Raw genomic sequence first — 24,477 nt, forward strand, 5'->3', positions numbered from 1 at the left:
TTCAGAGTTTCATATGGAATTTTGGGCTCTCTTGTTATTCTTAGCAGTTGGATGTGGCCTAAGTACAGTGTATGATAAAACACTGAGGCCATTGTTGCAAAGCCCTTTTAAAGCTGTGTGTATGCCTGTGAATGTGGGAGACAGAAAGAGTGACTATTGAATCTGGAGGTGGTAGGACGGTGCACATTTCCCAGCCAGGCTCATAGTGGTTAGTTACACAGTGGGGGGCTTGGCTCAACTCCCTATGTTCTGCAATGCTATTGTAGTAGGAGATTTAGTCATTAGCCACTGAGCTGTATGCACACTCACTCCTCCTCTGCTTCCTCTGTCCTCAACCACTGCACAAATCCACTCCAAATCTCATCAGATGGGGTAGTGAATGTGCACACACACATACTCATTACTCATTAAAAAAGCTTGGCAAACTTCTGACTGCTATGCATTTTGAAAGCCTCCTTAGGGCTTTAAATATGTAGGTTTTTAGCGTCTGAAAGTTAATCATTGGAGATACAATGTCTTTGTTTTGTTGTCATCATCATTAATGTATGTATTCTTTCTAAAATTGTGCTGCTTTTTTGTCTTTGGACTGTAATTTAGTCCATTAGTCTCCATAAGCTCAATTGCATCACTTGAACGTCATGCTCCCCTGGAGCATCATGATCAGATAAACAAACCTGATCCCAGGTCAGTTAACTAGTACAGTGGTCACGAGAGGGGCTTCGGTTGCAGGCGTCAGTGCAGCACCGCACAGCAACAGAGTGCTAATCCCCTCAGTTCTACAGAGGTGAGTGGGTTTGCTTACTCTGGCTTGCCTGGCTTAGTGAGTTCTGTTTGTTCTCTGTGTAGTACTCTGAAGGGATGAGTTATGCCTCCTCTCGCACTAGTGATAAGAGAGAGAAATCTAAGTAGGGAGGTTCATTGGGTTGGACGGGGGAGAAATAGAATGAAAAGGAGAGTAAGGGAGGAGTGAGTAACTGAGAGGTTACAAGTTTAAAGGCTGAGAAGCTGAAAGTGAGTGAATGAGTGAGATTGTGAGTGCCATCAACATGATTAATTCTTTATATTATGTCTACCAGTTAGCAAGTAGCCTAACGGTTATATGACTTATAGGCTAAGCTAACGCTAAGTCAGCTAGTTATATCATAGTATGGTACATGCACTGACTGAAGATTTGACAAAATTGCATTGGTATTAAAAGACTAGTTGTACTGTTTGATGTTTGTAGTCGGCAGTAATAACAGGACAGACACACAAACACACACACAACCACTGGTGCGATCCCAAATGGGTTGATCCGCATTGGTTGAGTCTTGATTTCACCTTCCTTGTATTCAAAAATCAGCTGATGTAAAATGGCAGAAGGAAGTGTTGGCTGCCATGGGTCTCTGTTAAATCAGCTTTCCTGTCTGTCTGTCTGTCTGTCTGTGGTGCTGCCATAGAGACGGAGCAGCCCGGGTGCCCCGATTTGAGAGCGCACAGGTTGCAGGTGGTGCATAGGGTAGAGGTTGAGGTGTGTGTGTGTGTGTGTGTGTGTGTGTGAGTGTGAGGAATGTTGCATGTGGCGACCTGTGTGATTTTCCAGTCTGAGTGACTAAACCACAGTGTTTCTGCAAAACAACATAATTTATTTGAAAAGGGCTTGTTTTCCTTTCACTGTGGCTACTCTATATTATTAGCTAGAGAGTCACTCAGAAATTCAGAAAGCTTGAAGGTCTTGATCACTAAGTTGATGTGCAAGGCTCATTGCATTTTGGTTTTTAATGTTATTCTTAGATACACACAAATAGGCCAATTTACTAGCCTAGTCACACATAATAATCAGAAGTTTTTTGCAGCTTTGACAATCTGGCATATAGTGGGGGGCCTTAAGCACATAAATAGGTTGTTTCGCGCAATTTCTTCTAAAAGCGCCAAATTTGGCACAGATGTTGGCACAGTTTTGACTGTAGTTATACCCCATTGTTTGCCCCAATTTATCTACAAGCACCGAATTTGGCACAGATGTAGCTCAGGTCATACTGAAATGATTTAGCTAGGGCGCCGCAGCCAGCGACCCTTGGGGCTAAGATGGCAGCCAAATCCAATATGGCCGCTGCCCGAAAAGGGTTCCGACTATAACTTTTGAACCACATGAGCTGCAAATACAAACTTGATGTCTTTTTCAGCTTAATTGATCATGGGAAACACATATAAATGTTTATATGTATGACCCAGTATATCTGGGCCCCTTAATCCTCCAATTCCAATATGGCCTTACACCCCATTGTTTTTGCCAATTTATCTACAAGCACAAAATTTGGCATGGATGCAGCTGAGGGCATACTGAAATTATTTAGCGAGGATGCCGGAGCCAGTGGCCCCTGGGACCAAGATGGCTGCCAAATCCAATATGGCCGCCACCTGAAAAGGGATTACTGTAGGCTGCATATTTTAAACCAGATGAGATACAAATGTAAAATTTCATTTCACCTTTTCTGGCTATGGGAAACACAAAATATATATATTTATGATTGGGTATATGTGGACCCTCAAAGTCCCCAAATGCAATCTGGTGACTGTCCAAAAAAGGGTTTTGACTACAACTTTTGAACCGAATAAGCTACAGATGAAAACTATTTTTTTTTTACCATGACCACACATTAAATGTCCTAAGCTTTCTCAAAAAATAGAGTCTGCTCTGACCCTTCTTTGGGGCAGCCGTGGCCTACTGGTTAGCGCTTCAGACTTGTAACCGGAGGGTTGCAGGTTCGAACACCGACCAGTAGGAACAACTGAAGTGCCCTTGAGCGAGGCACCTAACTCCTCACTGCTCCCCGAGCGCCGCTGTAGCAGGCAGCTCACTGCATCGGGATTAGTCTGTGCTTCACCTCACTGTGTGTTCACTTTGTGCTGAGTGTGTTTCCCTAATTCACGGATTGGGTTAAATGCAGAGTCAAATTTCCCTCACGGGATCAAAAGAGTATACTTATGTATACAGCCTCAGTAGCCTGGAAAATCCAGACCCTGATAATCTAGAAAGATTAAGGGTCTGGCAAAGAGCAATGTAATGGCCCAACTTGAGGGGCGGCAACAAGCATGCATTTAAAAATCTCACTGCATGCAATTGGATAAAACTAGACCATGTTTACTCTGAATGATTTCGGACTTCGACGCAATCGGATAACAATACGACCAATGTGTACTGTCCACCAACGTTGCAGAGCTGTCTTCATCCGTTTAGCTGGTTCCCCGGAATGTTGGGGTAAAAGTAACGTGCATCATTGCTCTTTGCCAGAGTGTCTCGCAGAGACAATTCCATTCCAGGGTATGTATACAGCCTCAGTGTACCTCCAATCCAGTTTATTGTCTATAAGAACCCTCACATATTTGTAGTTCTCAACAACTTCCTCACCCAGTATTGAAATGGTATTTAGCTCAGGCCTGGCCTTACGAAAGTCCACCACCATTTCCCTTGTCTTAGCCACATTCAAGACAAGGTGGTTGTTTCTGCACCATGTCACAAAGTGGTCCACCAGTTGCCTGTACTCCGTCTCCTCACCATCACTGACACACCCCACAACTGCAGTCTGTGAACTGTCTGAGAACTTCCGCAGGTGACATGACTCAGAGTTGTACTGGAAGTCTGAGGTGTACAGTGTGAAGAAAAAAGGAGACTCCTATGCGACTGACTATCTGTTCAGACACACACCCTTTTATTCTCACAACCTGTGGTCTGTCAGTCAGGTAATCAGTAATCCATGAAGTTGTGGAGGTGTCTACTTGCATCCTTCAAAGGTTGTCACGTAGCAGCATAGGCTGTATGGTGTTAAAAGCACTTTGAAAAATCAAAGAACATGATCCTCACAATACTGCCAGCCCCTGTCCATGTGAGAGTGTGTTCTATCAGGTAGCAGGTAGATTAAGGCATCCTCCACACCCACCTCTGGACGGTATGCAAATTGTAATGGGTCCATGTAGTGGTCACCTGTGGTCTCAGAAGATGACCAACAACAGTGTTTAGCCAACTACTTCCTTTCCTACCAACTTCCTTCCTAACCAGGTGTACTTTCTATAAGTGTTTTGTTCTTATGACTACAATTGTGAGAGAGACCATGAGAATGAGAATTCATGAGAGAGCAAACAGTTATTGTGTGCACATCCCACCTTCTGGCAGGTGCAGGACAAATTAAAACTTACTCAATTGAAAAAATATAATGTCCGCAACACTGCTTTTGACTCCCATATGTTTGCACAACAGGCAACATTTCGACCCTGCTGGGTCTTCTTCAGGCAAAAATTCATGAGAGAGACCATGAGAATTCACTGTTGTTGTTTTTATGTTATTGCTGTTTTTTTGATATGCTAAGCAAACCTTTGAAGAGTTTTGGACAAATTGACTATATTATTCTTTTAACAATTTGACATACTATAAATATTGCCTTGCAATAATAATTGTGTCTTATTCTTTCTTATATGATTACATTTTGAAATGTATTCACCTGTGGTACACTGAAAGCATTTCACTTCACTTTCACAAATTAATACACATTGAGAATAACCTTCAAAGTTGTGGTAAAAAAAGATTTTCAACCAAAGTCTTGAAAAGAATAAAGGTTCCAGACTTACCCAAGCATACATATAAATATGCCAAAGGACTTCCTGTGGTCAATAAACTAAAAATAGACACAACATCCTCATTTGTAGTGCATTTGGTTCCAAATTTGAAGCCAAAACCCTTTTTCGGACAGCAGCCATATTGAATTTAGGGAATTTGGGGGGTCCTGATATACCCAATCATAAATGTAAGTATTCCTATGGGTTTCCCATCATTAAAAAAGGTAAAATAGACATCAAGTTTGTATTTGTATCTCATCTGGCTCCAAAGCTATAGCCGAATCCCTTTCAGGCGACAACCATTTTGGATTTGGCTGCCATGTTGGTCTCAGGGACCATTGGCTCGGGTGGCCTGGCTAAATCATTTCATTATGCCCACAGCTGCATCCGTGCCAAATTTTGTGCTTGTAGATTAATTTGCACAAACAATGGGGTGTAAGGCCCCATACTACAGCCAAAACTGCTTTTTTGGACAGCGGCCATATTAGAATTGGAGGAATAAGGGGTCTAGATGTCCCGGGTCATAAATATTAACATTCCTATGTATTCCCCATGATCAATTAAGCTGAAAAAGATATCAAGTTTGTATTTGTAACCCATGTAGTTCAAAAGTTATAGCCGGAACCCTTTTCGCGCAGCGGCCATATTGGATTTGGCCACCATCTTGGCCCCAAGGGTCGCTGACTCCGGCGCCCTAGCTAAATCATTTCAGTATGACCTGAGCTACATCTGTGCCAAATTTGGCGCTTTTAGATGATATATGAATTTGCGCGAAAATGTGCTTAAGGCCCCCCACTAATATCTAGTAAACATCACATACTGCCTTTTCTTGCGCTCATGCCATTCCTCAGGGTTTGGGTAATAACTGGCATCATTAAAAAATCAGTCTAAAGCAAACAATAAATGATAACCAAATTATAGAGCTAGCTAGCCACAGTTGGATTGTTTTTTTGGAAGCGGTTAAAAAAATTAGTGTACGTATGTTGGTGCATTAATGTCATTTACAAAGATTTGTCTTTTGTTTTGTTTATGGACTACACCCTTGTGTGTCTGGCCCTGATTGCTGTTATTTAAACTCCTGGGCTGGTGCCATGCAGGAGCTTCAAGTGAATAACATCCTGCTTCCCCTTCTATGTATGTTTGTGTGTTTTAATACAGCAACAGGCATCCCTAGTAGCTGTTAAGGGCCACCGGCACACAAAACAGATAGGAACTTGATTGTTGTCAAGGGATCCATCGTTTTTACTTTCAGTTCACACCATTAGCTCATTGTATTAGACAAAACTAGATTTTGATATGGCTATTGCCTAATGTTATATGAAATATATTTAAAATACAGTCAGATCACTTTGTAGAACCGACAATGTATTAAACTTTTCTACCTATTCTAGCTATTTTACCACAGAGATGAGATCTGATGTATGCTACAAGCCTTAAACAAAGAATAAAAGGTATTTTCATGTGTGTAACGTATTTAATACAGAGTAGAACACATCATGACACAACCTGCCTCTGTCTTTTCTGTCTTCTGACTCTGTCTTCAATAGGGTTGGGTATCGTTTGGGTTTTATCCGATACCGGTGCTAAATCGATTAAAACTGTGCCGGTGCCGAAACGGTGCCTGAACCGGTACTTTGTTTTTAAAATGTTTTACATTAAAATGGTCTAAAGCATGAATTGATTTATTGATAAGACAAATTTGAACATGAAATTGAACTGTTACATTCAATTTACTATCAATATCTCATTGCTCCTACGAATAATACATTTAAATGTTAAAACAGCTTGCCATGCATGCACACACAATGGTAAGCTCTGTTTTCAAGTTTACCCAGTGTAGGCGGTTTGCCATAAGGTATGTTAAAACCGCTTGCCATTAAACTGCCAGGTCATGGACAACGGCATTTGCAAGCAAGCTAATCTAACAGGGACTCTACTTTCCAGTTAATTCAGTGTGCTCCCAAATGCTTCAAGAAATGGCATGTCTTAACCCATAACACGCAGTAGTTTTGAACATGTTAGGCTACATGTCGGTGTTGAAGTGTTTACATTCCCAAGATGGTTTTGTAGCCTCTTTGACAGCTCAGTGACATCAGGTATGTAACCTACATATTTATGTTTTTGCCAGCAAACTTTAACCATGATCTTCATATTCATTGTGATGCTATGGGCCTCGTTCACATGAAAGATTAATATCATGCCATTCACACCGTGAAATAAAGTTTTCCCCTTACAACTTTGCTGATAACATTTCAAATGTCAGTTAGCACATTAGCAAGGATATTGTGTAATGTATAGGCTAGCCTATTGTTGATGTTGTTTCATAGCCTTTTTTGCTTGTGTGTAGTTAGGCCCACTGCTAGATTTTGACACAAGCTCGCAATATCGCTTTAAAGTAAGCTAGGCTACTTGGGCTCACGCAAGCTGTCAAACACTGTCCACTTGCCTATGTGGTGCACCCCCTGGTATATACATCCAGTGTTTATCATATGTTAGGTAACTATATCTGGATGTGTTGCTATCAGAGCAAGACGTTAGCGATGGCGCATGACATGCAGTGATGCCTCGTATAAAAAAAAAAAAAAAAAACGCTATTTAAGCACCGAAATGAGGCACCGAAATCCACATTGTTATTCGATGCAGTTACTACCGTTTGTGTCGGCACCGGTGCCATATTAGAATCGTGTTTCGGTGCCCAACCCTAGTCTTCAACCCAATTATCCTACAGATTATGATACTATGCAGTAGCCTATCTGATTGGGGTACAGTGTAGCCTACTGCCACAGCTCTGCATGGTTTAGGGACTTGACAAAGGGTGAACGGCTGGGAGATTTGCGTATCAATGAAGTAATGTGGACGTACATTGTATACTCCCAAACTGATGGTGTTTGTAGACGCAGATCGGATTTGATCCGAAAATCCATATCAAAACTGATTCGGAGTAGTTTGGATAGTAGTTTGCAGCCATGGGCGGTGCAGATGGCAGAGTTAATTAAAAGCATCAGTGGGTTTTATACAATCTGTGGCACCCCCCTCTAATGTCTGTGGCTGTGTTCACATTGTGAAACTACTGAACAGTGTTAGATTGAATTCCTGCTCTTGGTCTAATCCATAGTAAAACTAGACCTTCTAATGATTGCGTGGCAATAGACGATGAAGCTGTGGCTTTGATGGATACATTCATGCTAGCTGAGTGGACTGTGTTAGGCAGCCAGTGAATGTTAAAATGTTTGGTCTCAAGGTAAAGCTGCTTTTGTTTGAAGCAGTTCTGTGGAGGGTCTTCAGCACTGTTGGGATTTCCTGTCCCTCACAAGTGTTCATATCTATCATGACCCTTCTTTGTAATGTGACTGGCTGTTGGCTGCCTCCTCTGCCTGCAACAAAAACCTTTGCCGGAGCTGATGTCACTGTGGGTCATTGTTTGTCTTTTGATGTGAGGATTTACAGTACAGTTCATTAGCAACAAATTACATACAGTGTACTCCTACTGAGGTTCCAGGCTGTTTATTTAGGATGAACGCTGATCATTGGAACAGGAACTGTAATGTAGGGAATGTTGTGACTCAATGTTGGTGGATGTACTGTATGTTTGAAGGTGATCCATTTGGCATTTAGAAATCCTTTGTGCAATGAAATTGACCTCATGTATATAATCACCAATCAGATGTCTAAGTTGGTGCACACACATTAGAAGGTGCTCCAGTTTGAAGCTGAAGTCTTACAGAAACCCAATACAAAGTGTACAAGATTTTATGGATGCATGCCAAAGTAGTCAACTAGGTCATAGGCTTTGCACACCCATCACCAAGCCTATTTCATAAAATACCACTCACAACTACATATTCCCATCAAAATCCACACAACATTTATGAATCCAACACACGCACAGACTCGAACCCAACCCACTTGTATGTCACTGACTACTTTTCACCATTATGTACATAGTTTATGTTAAACTATGATATTAGAAAGGCAAACAAAAGTTAAGGTTGCTTTTGACATAGTACAATGAAGAAAACCGATGCTCTGAATACTGATTCAGCTGTCTCTAAACGTTTCTCTAATTGACGCATTTAACCGCGATTTGGATTATACCTGCTTTTAACAGGTGCTAGTTTTTCACTGCAAAACAGACATGCGCTGTTTTCATACATATGGCGGCATACCTGATCAATCGCTGTTAGCACTGTGTTTGCGCGATACTCCCACTTTCCCCTCATCCTCCTATGAATGCATGACACGAAAAACCGCAAATCGCCATTTGCAGCTCCCGCGACATACAGTTTGCGCTGCGGCCTGTTTGACATGGTTTGTGCGAGGTATGTACAAACAAATACGCCTGAAGTGGGCTCAAAAACATTAGTGCATCTGGCCCAGAATGTCTTAGTTCTCTAGCATATCTTGCTATCTTTCACCTCGGCCATTTCCATTGATCTTGTGTGGGCTTGGCTTTCGCTGTGTTTGTAGATCTTTACTTGAGGACCACTAATTTCACCATAGACCCATTCTGCAATGTGTTTGCCCCTTTTCTGAGAGCACAGCTTTGCTAAGCCTAAGACCTGCACAGTACTGTAGATCACACGGCAGTGATTGAACAGTGGACACACAGGTCAGACACGCAGATATCTTGTGGCCTGAGTTATAACAGCCCCCTGTTCTGTTTAGTCTGTTTGTTTCTCAGTCTGTGTGAGGCTCACTTGTCTGTCGTGTTTTAATTGATCTTTAGTGAAACTGATGCCTTTTGTTCTTGCCTTGTGCACCTTTGAGGTGTGGCATATTGGACTTTTGATATAGGTAGGTAAGTTACTGGGCAGGTGGAGTAGAACAAAGTTCAATTGATTGGATTTTTAGTGCGAAATAAATTATTTGGGTGGTGTGCTAAGAGGTTATATAGGACTGAAATTACAATATTAAAAATATTGTTTTGTAAAATCCCTTAAGTTTTAAGTTTCCATATAGTTACATAGGGTCCCCTGCTTTGTAATGCAGGCCTATCTGGTCCTTAGTCTGTGATCTGTTGGGGCAGTGCACATCTTTCATTAGCAGACATTATGTAAGTCTTATGCATGATGTAATCGGATGGAACGGCAGAATTGTCTGCTCTCTTTGGGAGGGACCACTTTTGACCAGCAGGAATGTATTTGTCATCCGTCCGTTCAACTTAAAGCCTTCAGCCAATAAATAGGCTTACGTCAACACAGTGCAGCACCCTTAACTAAGCTTTGTATCTGCAGTGTTTTGTGATGTGTCGTGTACAATTCATTTGCCATGTTGATTTTATAGGTGAGGTCAGTGGCTAGCCTACTCCTGTTTGAAAACACATCCATCTCAAGCACAGTTTATAAAGAGTGCAGTAGTAGTTTGTGTGGTGTGCATGTCAATAAAGATCTGAGAAAGCTCAGGGGAACCTCACTCCCCACATACCCAACCTTTATGATTGACTAATCTTTCAACATCCTTCTCACATTTGCTTTTTCCTTCCAGACAAGCTTGTTTTCATAGACTGAAGAGCTCTTGGATTCTCATCTCCAGTGGCATTCCTGAACTTTTAGAGGGAATCCAGAGTAATGCCACCACCACCCATCAGAGCACCCTGGTCAGAGTGACACACATTATTCAGCAGAGACCCTCTGCCAACCTTTGACTTCTAACTAACAGAGGGCAGTTTAGAAAAAAACTCCCCAAATTCCAAGTTGTAGTGTGGCTGAGATGTCTTGTGCAAACAGTGCAGCAGCTCTCCCATTAATCAGAGTGCGCTGACAAAGGATAAGAATGAAAACTGAGCATGCATGGCTGACCCAGACGCACGGCCAAATCCCACATTTTCATTGGCATGGCTTACAGCAGCTGGACCAGTGCCCTGATTACGGCCCCTTTTGAAATGGTACTCTTAAGAAGTCACGGTGCTCGCAATGCCAAATAATTAAGACTAAATCCTTAAACCCCACTGGAAGTGAAGGGAAAGGGAAGAAGTGTGGGGTCAGAGCAGTGACTTGGAAAAGAGAGAGAGAGAGAGAAGGAGGAGGAGGAGGAGGATGGAGAGATGAGTGGAGAGAGCTTAATGACTGGAGACATAAGAGGTTTCATCAGGGTGGGTATCACAGTGCAGCTTTAGTTCTACTTCTCCCGCCTGAACTCCTGCTCTAATGCCCTGCTGTAATGCGCTGTAATCCCAGCCTAGCAAAATGAAACGCTCACCAAATAGCATGTAATTGTGTACAAGCTGTCGTCGATGCACCCCCCTCTTTCCTTGATTCTTCTCTTTTCCTTTTCGTCATGTCATTGTCTCCGAATCGGTTTTCTTCCATCTCATCCTCCTTCTTTCTTTTCCTCTGCCTTTCTTTCTCTATTCCCCCTCCCTCTGTTTCAATCATGCACAACCCTGCTTGCTCAGGGTACCCCTCCTTCCTTGTGGGCGAAACTCTGGCTGCAGCAGTATTTTCGATTAATAAGTCCTTCCAGAGCTGTAATACCACCCCACTCTGTTTTAATGCATTTAAAGATGGGCGGTCTGAGCTCACTCAGTGAACCCAAAACCCATTCAAGCTACCTAGTCTGCAAAAATTCCAATCCCCCACCAGAAGCTGTTTGGTAGGAAAATATATACTGGAACTTTTTCACTCTAAATAAACAAAGGAGAAACATTTGCATATTGCAGATGATGAATGCATAACTGAATGTTAGGGTAAAGGATACACAGATATAAACTACACAGTAACGATAAATAGAACAATAGAAACTCCTCTAGTATATAGTCTCTGAGGATTCTAGTTTCCACTCCTAAATGTATCAATGTGCCTGTGACGTCTTATTATCTATATCTGTTTCTTCATAGAAAATTAATTGTTTACACAAGTCAAGCACTTTGTAGGCGTGTACAATACATGATGAGATTATTTGCCAACACAGTACAATATTGTGACTAGCACAAAGTTGTAGTTAATAAGTAAGTGATAGAGCTACTTTAACTGGACAGTAGTAGCTCTTTAGCAGAATTTTTATAACTGCGGAACTGCACAGGATGAATGGACATAGTTATGGTTTCAGTTTGCCTGTCTGTTTCCCTTGTTACTCCTTACCGTATTAAAGCAACACCAAAGAGTTTTTTGTACCTTAAAATAATGTTTCCAAAATCGTTTCAGTGGTTCATCAACTCGTAACAGGGTGAACGGCACTTCTGCATTCGCTTCGCGGCCCTCTATCGGCTATAACCGCACTATGTAAGTTTGCCAGATCGGGTAGCGGATCTGTAGTTCGATGGATTGAGACATAAGAAACTACAAATTTGGCTTGCATCTGATGTAGGGTTGGTAATGAATAATCAATGATCGATTATTTGTTTGTAAGAATTTATTCGACTAAAATTCTAAGCCTAATAAATAATCGTTCTAGTCGCACGCATTATGAGAACAGCTATAACTTCCGATATCTTGTGCGAAACAGACGACGAGACGAGCAGAGTTGAAGCGGTCTAGAAGTGGAGTGGCTGCGGAGAAGTGCAGTGTGGGACCATTTCTCTAGAAAAGACGATAAAGTCCAATGTAATTATTGTGACGCCCTGTTTATCTACCATAGTGCAACGTTTCCACTAATATATCATCTGAAAAATGTAGGCTACATCCGAACGTTAATTCCGGCGAAGCCAGCTCACCAGCAGCCAATAATTCAGGCTACACTAGCCTCCGTCCCATCTGAACGATTTTTTTCAGCTGCCGGACTGACAGTAAATCGATTGCGCACACACCTTACCCCAGAACATGTGAATATGTTGATTTTTATGAACAAGAACACATAGGTGAGTCTGTGATAGGTAATGTATGCCCAGGCAGTCCATGCAGGCCAGTTTCTCACCTTACTGTAGCCTGTAAGGTAGCCTGCATCTCGCCAATACGTTGCCACGACAGTCAGTTTATAACAGTTCAATGATCTAATATGGCAATAAGCCAGGTTTTGATATCGTTATTGTGAATTTGTGTCCTGTTTGATGGCCATCAATTTCGTTCATAGTAACGTAATCTAAGTTAAAACTCAATTGTCAAATAGGCTAATTGCCGCCAGCGTTGAGCTGAAGTTTAACAGAATACAGACATTAGACCGTGTTATTTCTTAATGTCATTATTTTCCAATGTTATTATTATTTTTATTTTTCAAAGGTCTAGTCTAGGCTGTAGCCTACTTTTTTTTAAGTGATCAGGCAGTGATTCGTTTGCATAGCCTAGGCCTACATGTTAAAAATCCGTCGGATGCCATAATGCACTGTAATAAACAAAAGTTGACCTCTAAATGGCGTATTTCCTTAATAAATCTATTTTTGATAAATCAGTCCTGTCATGTGCGTGTTTTGACCTTAAAGCCTGTGTTGCAGCTTAAACACCACTGTTGATTAATGGGTACATAAAGCACTCAATATATGTATATCATTTTAGAAATGTCTCCAAATGGTGTTAAATGCCAGTTTTTGTTGTTTTTAGCATTAGCGGGATTTTTGTACGCAATTCGGTGATGACGTCACTTTGGGGACTACTTGATCGGCGTTTCATTCATTTCAATGCATTTCAATGGACATCGCGGTTACACTTTCAACATGAAGTTTGTATATTTACACTTCGAATTTCGTCACAGAATTTATATCACAGCTACCCTATGGTCTAACAAAGATAACAATGTCTTCCGATTTTAGTTTAATGCAATTTTCTGAATTTGAGAGGCCTCGTTATGAGGCTACATAATGCACCTATTCAGTTCAATGTATTATGCTTATAACATTACGAGGCTACATAATGCACCTATTCAGTTCAATGTATTATGCTTATAACATTACGACACTTTTTTTGTTACTGTCAGTGAACAGCACCGAATGAAAGTCACCATGTTCTTTATATCTAGTGATAGTGATCATGTCGTTAGTTCAGATAAGTAGGCTACCGGGCAAACTTAGTCAGAAGATCAGAATATGAAGCATCATGATAGCTAGCTGGGCTAACTTTTTAGTCCCACCTGTGAGCCACCCCAGTTACTTAGCTTCTAGCCGCCGCCGATTAGGCTGGTCGTGTCTTCAGCATGAATATTTTCGATAACTACAGCTCGTGATTGATTGCCATTGACATCGTCAGGGTACGGCTTACCAAAGAGGGAGATAATATGGGCAAGTCGCAGTTTTGCAGGTGCTTGTGTGGGCTTTTATTTACTAAAATGCGCACATAATATACTACATTCTATAGCCACTAGCCTACTCATTTTCTATCTGGTGCAAAACAAGAATTATTTCGATGCAAAAACACATGATAAAGAAATAACTGTTTGTAGCCTATTATACTCAAACCAAATAACTCTGAAAACTGAACTGGCGGATATGTTGTCATAGAAAAAAATATATTGAACATCACAAGCAGCTCCAGAAGCTCTGAATTTGGTGAAGCCTTATTTTATTTCTGGCTTTTTTCTGTCTCTGCAGCAAGTAGGCTAGCCTATTTGTTTATCTTGCACAGATGCACTGTAAAACTCATGACAAGACATGTCATCTCACGCTACGCTATCAGCGTAATATACGTGACTCGCAGTGGCTCAAACGAAAAGTGCATTCTCTGTTGGGATAGTGATGACAGACGAACTGAGAGGGATAAATGACAGCAGCAAAGTTTCCCTTTATTTCATACAAATTGTGTATTTTTCGTTCATAGTCTAACTTATAATACTGATCTGTCATGGATTTGCACGAGTTGATTCTCAATAATACGGAACAAAATGCGTTCCGTATCAGTTCAATACGGAACACATCTTTTTCCTTGCAAATACGGGACGATTCCGTATTTTACGGAACGGTTGGCAACCCTAGCTGTGCCGTCCCGATGGAAACTGTGGTGGAGAGCTGCAGTAACTAGGGAAGCGAGTGCATTTTGGCCGCTGGTCGAGGAGCTCCCCTGTGACCAGCATAATGACATGATCTATCTAGCTATCTATCTGTCTATATACATATCTAGGCTATCTATAGCCTATCTATTTATCTATAATCTGCGCTATCTACTGCTGAACAATCCCTTACTCGTCTCTCTTTACTCCTCTCTCGTTACTCTCAAGGGTCTCAAGGTGGGCTTTGGTCTGTTGTCTCCCCAAGGTGACGTAATGCAATGCATTGTGGGGGGAAAGGAGAATCACTTCAAATGCTGTGAAATAGTACCTGCTTTTTCGTATTATATTCCGTTTTGTGATACCCAACAACATCAAATACAATGGATAACAGTTTAAATGTTTATTATCAACAAGCAAATTGTGCAAATTTGTTGGAAAATGAACCCTGCAACACAGCCTTTAATTTGTGTGGGGGTGATGGTGAAGGCAAATTCAAACCATGTCGATGGCTCTGAGCGGAGACAAGTGACGTCATGCTTTAGTGAATAATCGATTAATTGTTTGATAACGTTATCAATATTCGAACATGAAAATTCCTGAAAAGTCCCAACCCTAATCTGATGTCGCAATATATCGTACTTCCATAAACTCATGCAACATATTCTAACTTGTCTGTGGACCTCATTATTTCCAAAGCCAGTGCTGGATAAACAAATGCGTGCGACAGAGGGAAAGTTCTTTGCTGTTGCTTTAAATAGGTTGGGTATACGGGCGATATTCCTCCTGCAGTGTAAGCTGACCCAGGCACACTGCGGCACCTGAGTGGATCAGCCTCTGCCTCACAGGGACTGCTGAGTCACTGTGTGTGTGTGTGTGTGTGTGTGTGTGTGTGTGTGTGTGTTTGCATGATAATGTGCCACCTTCTCTCTTCCTATCACGGTGACTCCTTTGCTTAAAATTATTTTCTGGCTATCCCCTTCTGTCTTTGTTTTGAGTAAGTGTGGGAAATGAGTAATGCATGCTATATGCTTCTGATGAAGTGTGCATGTGTGTTCTGCTGCCTTTGCACTTGTCTGTCCTCTGTTTGATACTGCTTGGAAATACTATGAATGCATTCTTAGATGTAACCTGGTTTTCTCTGTAACCTGTACTCTGGGGCCTGTAAACTCTCTGCCTACTCACCTTCTTAAATGTCGTACTGTCTGCTCCTTAGAGCAAGCTAAATAACCTGCAGGTCCATTAGCATACGGCACCTCAGCGTATAAATACGCCCCCTCAGCGCGAGCAGAGCACAGGACAGAGTGGCAAAAGCCTGCAAGCTCATTTGCACGCTCCTCCATTATGTCTGCGCCAGCAAAGACGATTCTAAATGCTAATCTGACAAGGGTTCAGCTGGCTATGTTAGCGTCGTCCTCCGAGCACCCCATTCTTCATTTTCTGCACTGCTGATGGGGGGGGGGGGCGGGAAAAGCCCAAAAATGGAGTGGATAGGTGGGGGATGGAGAAGAGAACCATTGAAACTGGGACAGAAAGAGAATAAAGGAAAAAGGGAAAGAGACAACGAGAGTGAGTCGGTCTCCCCCGTTGAGTAGCTAATAATGATCAAAATGAAAGCAGAGCTGTTGTCTGTTTTTTTATGCCCCCCCATACACACACACACACACACACACACACACACACACACACACACACACACACACACACACACACACACAAATACAAATACCTGTGCCAAATGTGAGTCAGAGCATGCAGATAAACGGATGACTAAAAAAAATCTGGTGTCCCCCCCCCCCCTCCAAGTCCTGTTTTGGTCCCTGCTCTCCCCATTCCCCTGTCTCCAACACTCCCAGCGGGCAATGCTACTTATGTCCAGCCAGTTCTCTTACTAATGAAACCATTAGTCACAGTGAGCAGTGATGCACAGCCTCTGGCACAGAGCCCCAGCAGGACCTTGCCTTTGATTAGCCCGCTCAAAGGTCACCACTGTCCGACGCTGCAGGGTGCTGCTCCTTTGGCTCGGAACACCAGTGACCTCTACTGTAAAGCGTGTGTCACACCCTCTCACCGAAAGGCCACTTTCCTTTATCCTTCGGCCCTTGAAAGTGTCCCTGTGCCCGGCATTCACATCGCCTGCCAGCAGTGGTGTTGTATTGGTTTGTTAGAACAAACAGTCTGTAGCCTCAGCAGAAATGTGCATCAGAAAATGTCCTGGGCTTTCGCTCATGGCTTGAGTTCAATAAAACAGTCTGACCTCTTGCTCTTCACTTAGTGTTTTGAGAAGAAACAGGATGCTTTCAGTTCAGGACTGACATCTGCCTCTGGAATTGCAGTTTAGGCCAAGCTGCTGCCTTCTGGGTGGTGGTTAAAATAGATAACTGTTTAAATGTGGATGAATCCCTTCATAGGAATTTACCAAAAATTACAACTGATATTTGACATGACAAGAAATGTTGTATGTCTAGCAGTAATGCACGGGCCTACAAGAGACCTGAAATGCACCCGACTGCAGCTTGAACCACTAATATTGAACAAGGATTATGCCCAAGCTATTACCCAATATATTAATTATTGATACTTTTGGACCCTATGGTTGGTAGATAACCAAGCATATTATAAGCTTACTCTGTCTTATCTCCTCCTGCATGGTGTGTGGGCTTTCCATTACTCTGGATTGCTGATTGCTTTCCATACTCTTATTGCTGTGAGTGTGTGTGTGTGTCAGAGAGAGTGTATAGTCAGGTGTGTGTGTACGTGTGTGTGTGTGTCAGAGAGAGAGTATAGTCAGGTGTGTACGTTTACGTTGGGTCAGTGTGTGAGAATTGCCCATGGTTTGTGTATGGGATGGGCTTGGGCTGGTGTGTTTTATTTTTCTTCACAGCTGCTGCTGGCAGATAGGAACCCCAGTAGAGGGAGTAGGAGGAGGCCTGGCCAAGTGCTCTTGATTTGCAACTTACCACTGGTGCCATTAGTTCATCCCTCAGTGAATCAGGGGCAACATTAAAGTGATTTCTGTCCTAAGCTAATCCAAACCCTGCAGAATTAGAATTAGATGCCAGAATTAGCATTGCGAATGGATTGTGGAACCAGAAACGGACTAAAGTTTGGCTCTGTAGAACTCTGTTCTATGTGACGTATAAAGCACACCTCCACCCCAGCTCCAGCCCCTTATCCCCATCATTGTCATTTTTGGCCTAGCCAGGATCATATAACTCCCTGGAGCACATGATTATGCAACCCTGCTTTCTGCAGAGGTCCTGCAGAGGCCATACTTAAAATCCAGCCCCTAGGCCTAGGCAGCTTTCTCATGTTGAAAAATTCCCAACCATGAACTTGCTGCCTGTTTGGTTTGTTAAAGTGGGTGTGTCAATAAGGACGCATCTAGAGTGGTGGTGTGATGGGTGTGGGTCTGATTCTCAACTCTCAGACTGCGCAGACAGGCATGACTTCCTCTCAGTAACTGAAGGAAGAGGAGGTGGTCAGACAAAGAGAGAGCAGTGCTGCTTGGTCCCAGAGGTGAACAGAGGTGGGCCAGCGAACTCGGCCTCACTGCTTATGAGAACACCGGCAGTCCAGTTCCCATGGAGTCAGCACACAAACATCCAACCTCTCGCCGCCTGCCTCAGTTCCCAACCCTACACTGCCACTACACATCTGGAACACATCAGCACAGCAATGGGCTTGCGTGATAAATGAATACGCACATGCACACACACACTTACAAATTCTTTCTCACTCCTCAGTCAAGTACATGGTGTACTCAGCAGACTAGGGTAATATGACAACACTATCACCCTGAAGGCAACTGTGTTGTTGGAGGATGCAGTGTTGATACATGAAAATGAAACGTGTAAAATCAAATCCATTCGTTTCTTTGCTCTTGTGAATTTGAAACGGTCAGCAATGAGGCAAGTTCATGCATGAGGCCTTTGGTAAAGCATTTTTGGCCCAGCTATTGGTGTATCTGACTAAACAGTACAGGCAGTCATAAGGTGGTGTTGTCATGAATGGCTCCCCTCAGAACAAAGCTGTGGTGTTTATGCACAAAAGCCTTGTTGTGATCTGTGCTTGTGGCTGCCTCTGTTCTTTCAAGACCACAGCACAGTCTTATGAGCCAAATGGCTACAACTCTCATGTGGACACACACTACACAGAAACACAGAAATTAATTAATTAGTAGTTGGTAGGAACATTGTGTTGAGTTGTCGAGAGCAGGAGACTGAACTGTATCTGTGTTGTAGACACTATGTAATTGCTAGGCTATCTTATGCCTAGATTGTTAATTTATTGAGTTGTGTCAGTGTGTTTCTCTGTTTCCGTCAGCTGGTACTCTCCTCAAAGAGACGGGGGCAATTTGAACTCCTCAACAGTGTGTGTGGTCACTGTTATGTCACAGACTGTCTAGGTAACCTTGAGTGACATATAACTGAGGCAGTTTAAAAGATGTACTACCACTGTATTGAGGGTTCATGGCAATAATTCCTAGGGATGCACTGATCCAATGCTGATATCAGATATGGGTCAGATTCCGCTCCCTTGCTGTGGATTTCTGATCTCAGAATGAGCCGAATGCAGCACGCTACTCACCTGCAGTATGCACCCATTCTACTTGAGAGCTGGTAGGCTGCAACCTGGCGTCTGCCCACAAAGTAAGCGTGTGTGTGTTTGTGTGTGTACGTGTACGCCTGCATACAGGAGGGAGGGGTTTGTAGACTATAATGAGGCCTACAGTCAGTGTTCAGGGGATGAGATGGTTTACTGAATGGGTGAATACCTAGCGGCTGAAGTGTACAAGCACAACTTGATTTGTTGCTCTCTGTTGGACAGTTGCAGTTGGAGTGTCAAATCCTTTTTAAGTTGGGTATCTTCTTCATAGCGGAATGTTCATGAATGCTGCAGGAGTCATGGTCTTGTGTAGCACAGCAGTTGTGTACGTGTGTGTGAATGTGATGTAATGTGTGTGTACAGATCATTAAGATCCCTGTGCTGACTTGCGAGAAAGGAAAGAAACTGCCTTTACCATACTGCCTGGAGGACACTGCTGTTGTGTAATTGGAATGTATGTAATGTAACTGAATGGTGAAGAGGGAGGAGGGGCTTCCAGTGCAAGTGAAAGAGGGAACAGTGGGAGAAGTGGGGAGAGGGACGGAGGGGTGGAGGCATGAGCTGCTTTCAGACATAGGTGTAAGTCCGCATGTTCTGCGGATGTCAAGCGGTTGGGCCATATACAGTATCTAAACAACATAACCGGCTATTTGGAACTCTGAACTTAGTCGGCTGTTACACTACTCCCCTCCTAGTATTTCTGACGGACATTATGCAAATGAGCGCATGTCTGAACGAAGCGAAGAACATGCAGAGATTCTGTTCATGTGCGTGTTCAGCCACGTTCAACCTGTTCAACCACATATGACCGCATAATGTCAGCTTGTTAGCATCATATCTAAATCAACTAAAGGGTCGGACCTTTGTTTGACAAATATCTGTGGAGGTTGTGTCTGAAGGCAGTTATAGAGTGGAGATTGAGGTTCCTATGGGGGCGGGGGTGAATAAGGACTAATGTGTTGGGGGCTAGGTAACGGGATAATGAGTCAGACACAGCTGTTCAGGTAGGAACATCCTTTGGATTACAAGGGCAGGTTGGATTATGTTTAGGGTAGCCTTGACTATGCCTCTGTTTGAATGTGTGTTTGTTTAGTGATGACCGAGTGTTTGTGTGAAATGAAATAAAATGTATGCACAATAGAGTATCATTATGAGGATTAGTATGTGTTTGTAGTTTTGTGTAGGTGTGTATGTTGTTTGTTCAGAGGGAGTCAATTGTTCAGAGGAAGTTGTTTGTTTGTGAGTGGTCAATTAGTAAGGCTGTCTGTTTGTTTTGGTTTTGTGTCTACACAAAACCACCAGGGTGACCAGGTGAGAACAAGGAGAAGGAAAGCCTGCAATGTACCCCTCACTTCAGAATACCTCTTTTCCAAAAGCAAGGGAGCCTCTAACTTGCCTTTCCTTTCTTCCTCCCATGCATATTATATTTAACATACACAAATGTATGTTAATGTGTAGCACTTGCTGTCACTTTGATGGATTTCACTGTTTGATAAATCAACATAGCCACCACTGCATTCTATGGCACCAGTCCATCTCATTTTCCCGCAGCTGTCGTCAGCAGCTTGCTGTTTGGCTGCATGCTCTGTTTTCAGGTAGTGGGCCGGTTTCTGGCTGCCTAAACAGCTGTGACATTTAATTTGGTCTCCATTAACATTCATGGAAACCGTATGATTTAGAACAGGGGTCCCCAACCTTTTATGTACCATGGACCGGTTTGATTCCCATTTTTTTTTCACGGACCGGGGGGGTCGGGGGTTCCATTTTCCATATGTGTTGTGCATGCATTACTTGAAAAGAACTAGCTCCAGTTAACAGTGAAGGTAACGAACTCTTAAGTGAAATTTGAACAATATGAACTATGAAAATTGAACAACTTGAAGCTACATCTATCAAGTGTGAACATGCTTAACAAAATATGGGAACAAAACATGGGAACTAAACGTGCATTACGAATATAATCAGTGGGAGCCCTGTGCTTGTTTCCCTGCAACAAGAAGGTTCCATCAGGGGGTGATGGAAGACAGTGACACCCTCAGTGTGTTCTCCTCATACACACTCTTAAGACCACCGTCATTTGCAATTTCGATCAACTGCTCTTCCTCCTGCGCTGACAAGTTATGACTATTCGGGATATTGACAAATGGGTTATGGACCCACTCATTGGTTTGCCGTGGATCTTTGGAGGATGGGAAGTAGCCTAACGCTCAAACTCATTTGAAAGCGCAACAAGGTGATCGCGCACCAGCTGCAAGAGAAAGGGCCCTGCCTCAGTCTCTCCCAAAACCCCCACTACTGTTTGGAACATATCAAATACACCCCGTCCCCATTCGTCCCCACAAATCAAGCTTGGCTTTAAATGCAGCGACTTTATCTGCCAGTTTAAAGACAGTCGTCATTCTCCCCTGGAGTGACAGGTTGAGGTAATTAAGCAACCCGAATATGCCACACAGGTAAGCGAGTTTTGACACCCAGTCCTCATCACTAAAATGTGCAGCGGTGACTTTTTTTCTGTAAGAAATCTCTGCATATGCCACACAGGTAAGCGAGTTTTGACACCCAGTCCTCATCACTAAAATGTGCAGCGGTGACTTTTTTTCTGTAAGAAATCTCTGCAGCGGCTCTCGAACACTCTGGCTAAAGATGCTTGTTTTTTGTTGCTCATTCTAGCAGTTTAGCTAACTTTGTGTGACACTACCGTTCGCCAAGAACTGATCAAGTGAAGTGAGCTGACCTGAGGCTGCGCAGCGCTGAAGGCAATATATAAAGTGTTGAAGGCGGGACAGACAGACGTAAGAAAATAGACCTTGCAAAATGCAAACATGCGTGCAATCAAACAACTGCATATAGGCCTATGCCATGTAAAAACGTGACATTATTGCGAATTAAATTGAGTTTAGTTTGCATGCATTTTTTTTAAAACTCATGTCGTAGGCTACGGCCCGGTTAGGAATGTCCCACGGCCTGGTACCGGGCCGCGGCCCGGTGGTTGGGGACCGCTGATTTAGAACATCCTTTTAAACTGTCTGATAATAAAGCATTAGTGTTTGTTTACTTAAAGAAGCACTATGCAACAGTGTTGCAACAATTTTCCACTTTTGGAAGTAGACTTATGTTTTTTATTGGCTAACTAGTTTCTGTATCATCTTCAAATTCATTTTAATGACCTGTGTATGTTCATAGTAAGAACAGATAAACACATGCCATTCCTGCTAGCCATCGTAGATGTGAACTGTTTAGTTCTGTGTTCCAGGACGGAGCATCACAAAACAACATTGCTAACTTTATGTCCAAAATGCTCCAGTTTTCATGTTGGCAAGCTTTTATCAATGCCAACTCGTCTATTGGTGGTGTTGCAAGATCTTTGTCAAGTTTATTTATATAGCACATTTCATACACAGAGGTCATTCAATGTGCTTTACATAAACAAAACCAAACAATAATAACAAATAAAAGCATAGAAGGGCAATATAGTCAAAGAATAATTAAAAGGTAAAGATCATAATAAAAAGAAAACATAAAACAAGGTAAAATCATTTAAAAATAAAGAATAATTAGTAAGCAAAAACAAAGGCAAAAGTAGTAAAAAAAGTAATAAAAGACAAAGTAGAATAATTATCAAGGCAGATTCAGAATTTGTAACTCGGCACAGTTAGCAGAAAGCATCTGAGAACAGTTTGGTCTTAAGTCTAGATTTAAAACAGGCTACAGTTGGGGCCTTTTTGATGTCATCCGAAAGTTGGTTCCACAGCTGAGCCGCATAGCAGCTAAAAGCTGCTTCACCATGTTTAGTTCTAACTGTAGGTTTTACTAGCAGGTTTTTCACCTGGGACCTGAGAGGACGATAAGGTGTGTACTGCTGAAGCATGTCTGACAAGTATTTAGGTCCTGCTCCATTTACTGATTTATAAACAAGCAAACTAAACAAACTAGTGCTTTAAAGTCAATTCTGTGACTTACTGGAAACCAGTGCAAGGACTTAAGAATTGGAGTAATGTGGTCAGTTCTTTTAGTTTTTGTTAGAATCCTAGCTGCTGCATTTTGTATCACCTGAAGCTGTTTAATAGTCTTTTTAGGAAGGCCTGTGAACAGTCCATTGCAGTAATCAACCCTGCTTGAGATAAATGCATGAATGAGTTTTTCTAAGTCATATTTTGACATCAGCCCTCTGAGTTTGGCAATATTTTTGAGGTGGTAAAAAGCTGATTTAGTTATCGCTTTCATGTGGCTGTTGAAATTTAGATCACTGTCAATTAATACACCAAGATTTTTAACAGTATCCTTTGCCTTCAACCCTTTTGTGTCAAGGAGAGTGGCAACCCTAAGTCTTTCCTCATTTTTACCAAATATAATTACTTCAGTTTTTTCTTTGTTCAGCTGAAGAAAATTTTGAGACATCCAGGTGTTGATTTGTTCTATACACTGACACATAGATTCAAGAGGACCATAGTCGTTTGGTGATAGAGCTAAGTAAATTTGTGTGTCATCTGCATAACTATGATATGAAATCAAATTATTTTGAATGATTTGTCCAAGTGGGAGCATATAGAGGTTGAATAATAGTGGCCCAAAGATCGACCCCTGGGGAACACCACAGGTCAAGGACGTTGGTGTTGAGGTACAGTTTCCGATGGCAACAAAGAAGCTCCTTTCTTGTAGATATGATTTTAGCCAGCTGATAACTATGCCTGTAAATCCAACCCAGTGTTCTAGTCTGTGTAGTAAAATATTGTGATCAACAGTGTCAAATGCTGCACTAAGGTCCAGTAGCACTAGGACTGATGTTTTACCTGAATCTGTGTTGAGGCGTATGTCATTGGAAACTTTAATGAGAGCTGTTTCAGTGCTGTGATTTGCCCGAAAACCAGACTGAAAGTAATCAAAATACCCATTTGATGTTAGGAAGGTGGTTAATTGATTAAAGACTACTTTTTCAATAATTTTGCCAATAAAAGGTAGATTGGATATGGGCCTGTAATTGTTTAGCATGGAGGCATCCAGGTTATTCTTCTTGAGAAGTGGCTTTACAACAGCTGTTTTCAGTGACTTAGGAAAAGTGCCAGACAGCAGTGATACATTTACAATTTGAAGGACATCCGCCGCTATGAGGTGTACCTTTTAGGAAGGTAGCTCATTATTGTCAATTCCTTACTGCTGGTTTAATAGTTTGGTGGTCACATAAGCATGCCTATATCTTCACCAACAGGTGTTGTGGTCTGCTAACAGCAGTCAGACCTTACCCACCATGGGCCGAGGATGGAGGATGATCATGTGTAAATCACTGATCACGGATTTTAGCTGGATGTTGGACTGCTTTGTGTCCCATACAGCAGGGAAAGTGGTGGGGCTCTCTTCTCCTCATCCATGAGAAACATGGGAACAACATGCAGTGTTCTCTAAAGGAGTAGAACCAGCCCTGGTGATGTCATT

At 42.3% G+C, this 24,477-nt stretch overlaps 1 protein-coding gene across 6 annotated transcripts in view; it reads left to right on the forward strand.

The window, feature by feature from the left end:
* mast2 (microtubule associated serine/threonine kinase 2) overlaps positions 1 to 24,477 on the forward strand; it is a 124,137-nt gene that overhangs the window by 5,216 nt on the left and 94,444 nt on the right. The gene's annotated exons all lie outside the window — the stretch shown is intronic.

The sequence above is a fragment of the Alosa pseudoharengus genome, unplaced genomic scaffold (genome assembly GCF_046254945.1).
Source record: "Alosa pseudoharengus isolate Yale_2024_CS ecotype anadromous, Long Island Sound unplaced genomic scaffold, YU_APseudo_1.1 YU_APseudo_1.1_scf_11, whole genome shotgun sequence".
Classification (NCBI taxonomy): Eukaryota; Metazoa; Chordata; class Actinopteri; order Clupeiformes; family Clupeidae; genus Alosa; species Alosa pseudoharengus.